The following is a 3,540-nucleotide window of genomic DNA, read 5'->3' on the forward strand; positions in this document are numbered from 1 at the left end:
CTATTTCAGTCTTTAGTGTCATGTGATCCTTCAGAAATCATTTGAATATGCTGATTTGGTGCACAAGAAACATTTCATATTATTATTATCAATGTTGAATGATGTGCTGCTTAAATGTTTTTTGTCGAAACCTGTTTTTGTTTGATTGTTTGATCAATACAAAGTTCAAACAAACAGCATTTATTTGAAATAGAAATCTTCTGTAACCTTATAAATGTCTTTACTGTTACTTTTAATAAATTGAATGCATCCTTGCTGACTAAAATTGAATTCTTTCAAAGAAACAAAAAAATCTTACTGACCCCAAGTTTTGAACTGTTGTGCTTTATGTGACAGCCATGACTTTATGTTATTATTTAGTTATTAATAATTTAGTAAAATATAAACATTATAATGAAATAAAATGTAGTAAGGTAATCAGCCCAAATTTGATCAGATGATAATGCAATATCATTCTCAACCACCAGAGGTCTTGAGGCAGCTCCTCAAACTAGGAAGAACGTATGACTGCCATTGAAAATGACCCTGAAAATTTATTTCCAAACTACTATTTTTCAAAATTTCAAACAGATAAAATCTTTTTTATATTTTTAAAGATTCATTTAATGGTCCTGATGGTGCTATTTCAACATTATTTATTTAAGAAGTATGCGATTCATTATAAATCCAGGTGACCTCTTCAATTGAACAAACAACGGGATTCTCTTTTATAGTCAACAGACCCAAGGAGTATTTGAAATGGAATGGACTTTTGAGACTTTAGGTGTGTCTGCTCGCCAGGCCTTTGTCAAATTTATATGGTGGTTTTACTGCTTTGGTGCAAGAGATGAAAGGAGTTCTTTGGCAAGGATTCACACATTAGTGCCCTGCCTTATCACAGAGACAACCTGACCTTTGTCAAGTGTAACATACAGTATTCTTATGTAATTTCCTCACAGTGCTATAAGAGCAGAAAGAAAGCTCTGGGATTCCTGAGAATGACGTGTTACTGAGTATGTGGTTCATCGCAGGGATGTGAAAGCCGCACAATAGTTGCAGATTACCGGGGGTAAAACTAGGAGTGGGAAAGGGAGAGGCAGATCTCTGTGTGTAAGCTCTGTCGAAGCAATATTACACCATTTATACTGGAGAAACTGATAGGCCTACAGCCTTGGGCTATATTCCTCTGTGTCATATATAGGCGAGAATGTGTACGTGACATCTCTCAGATTATTGAAGTGGGACTGTGTCTTTGAGAAAGCATGAGGAAGTTCACCACTTGTTGTTTTGACATCTTGATTACAAAGAATGTGACTTTAGATCTGCTTTTTTTAATGCTAAATATTTCAGATCTGCTTTATTTCCGAAAGGAATAGTTCTATAAGAAAAACACACAGACAAATGTTTTTGAAAGAAATCTATTTTGCTCACTAAGGCTCCATTTCTTTGACCAAAAATACATTACATTAAATATCATTACAATTTAACTTATATTATTACAATAACAATTTATTATTTTACAGTAAAATCAATGTAATTGAATCCTCTGATAGCAAAGCTGAATTGCCCTTTTCACAAGATGTAAAATAAATCTCTGATGTCCCCAGAGTGTGTGTGAAGTTTTAGCTCAAAATACGCAACAGATAGTTTTACATAGCATGTTAAAGTTGTCACTTTTTTGAGGGTGAGCAAAAACGCTTTGTTTTGTGTCTGTCCCTTTAAATGCAAATAAGCGTCTGCTCCCAGCACAGGGGGCGGAGCTACAAGAGCCTCTTGTCATTCAGCTTCGATTACCTCACACAGACATGCACTGAAAATGTCCACAGTTTTTTGCCTTTTATGTTCAAACTGGAGTCAGAAAGATGGAGATACTTAAGAAGAAGTGACAACAAGACAGCATTCCTGAATGGTTAGTTGATGAATTTATTTAGTTTATGTGAATATGGAGCTTATATTATGACAAAATGATTTGAATTTGAATTGTGTAAATCTGAATTATTTGCAAGTGTAATCTAACAAAATTGAATTTTAGGTGGTAGTTTAAATAGTTCTGAATTTGAATTTTTTTAAACGAATATTGAACATTTGAAATTTAACAAATTGAAATGTTTTTATGGCTGAATTTTATAGACATGTATTTTCAAACAGTAATATTCAGTTTTAAAAAATTCAGATTCAAGTTTTCAAGATGAAGAAATTCAGAACTTCAAATTCAGTTTTCTAAAATTCAATGTCAAAAATTCAAGTTCAAAAATTCAGATCTGACAGAAAGTAGGTCACAGGTCATCCACAGGGAAGAGTAGATGATCTCAGAAAAGTCGAACAGAGCATTTTGGCCAATTGGGGACTGCGGAAGTTTTCCAGCGCGAACGTGGTGGTGGTTCAAGAGGTTGCCACTCTCTGACTCTTGTCATGAATCGCCCGGAGGTCTATTACATGTACGACGCAGTCTAGACCGGACGCGAACGGTGCGACGCGACCCGTGAAATCCCCAACAGCACACGGATTCCCCATCCTATTTCTGACCTAGTCCCAGCTCTTTGCAACAGTCGCTTCAAGCTGTGTTGCGTCGCGCCGCTCGCGTCCTGTCTGTGTAACTGAGGTCTAGTAGACAAGCTGGCGTTCTAATCAATTTTACACAAAATGTAGGCTACTTTAAAACAAACACCAGAGACCGCTTAGACAAATGTCCCACGTGCTGAGAACGCTAACCTAACATATAAACACAAAATCATTCATGTTTAAGAATCTCAACGTTACCTCCGGGCGATTCATGACAAGAGTCAGAGAGTAGACCTTCTAAAACGCTTAACGTGGCTCACTGTACGAAGACGGTGATATTAAAGGACCAAACTCAGTACAAATCATATTAATAAACCATACTTTGTATAAAAAATCAGATGAGCCCAGAATACGTACGTAGGCCTACGCAACGCGTTTAATTGTGCGTTAAGCATTTCCTTACCATAGAAAACCGTTATAAGAAAACGCTTAACGTGGCTCACTGTACAAAGACAGTGATATAAGGACCGTACACATCATATTAATAAACCATACTATGTATAAAAAATCAGATGAGCCCAGAATATGAACGCAACGCGTTAAGCATTTCCTTACCATAGAAAACCTATAAGAAAACGCTTAACGTGGCTTACAAAGACAAGGACCAAACTCAGTAGCCTACGCATCATAATAATAAACCATGTATAAAAAATCAGATGAGCCCAGAATATGAACGCAACGCGTTTCATTACGCGTTAAGCAAATTCCTTAATAGAAAACCGATATGAAAACGCTTAAGGTGGCTTACTGTACGAAGACAGTGATATTAAAGGACCAAACTCAGTACAAATCATATTAATAAACCACTTTGTATAAAAAATCAGATGAGCCCAGAATATGAACGCAACGCATTTAATTAAGCATGTTCTAATCATAGAAAACCGTTATAAGAAAACGCTTAACGTGGCTTAATAAACCTTAAATGGTCCTTAATAAACCATAGGCCTGCCTACTATGTATAACAAATCAGGTTTAAGGTTTATTAAGCCACGTTAAGTG

This window comes from Phoxinus phoxinus (assembly GCF_949152265.1).
Source record: "Phoxinus phoxinus genome assembly, chromosome: 16".
Taxonomy (NCBI): domain Eukaryota; kingdom Metazoa; phylum Chordata; class Actinopteri; order Cypriniformes; family Leuciscidae; genus Phoxinus; species Phoxinus phoxinus.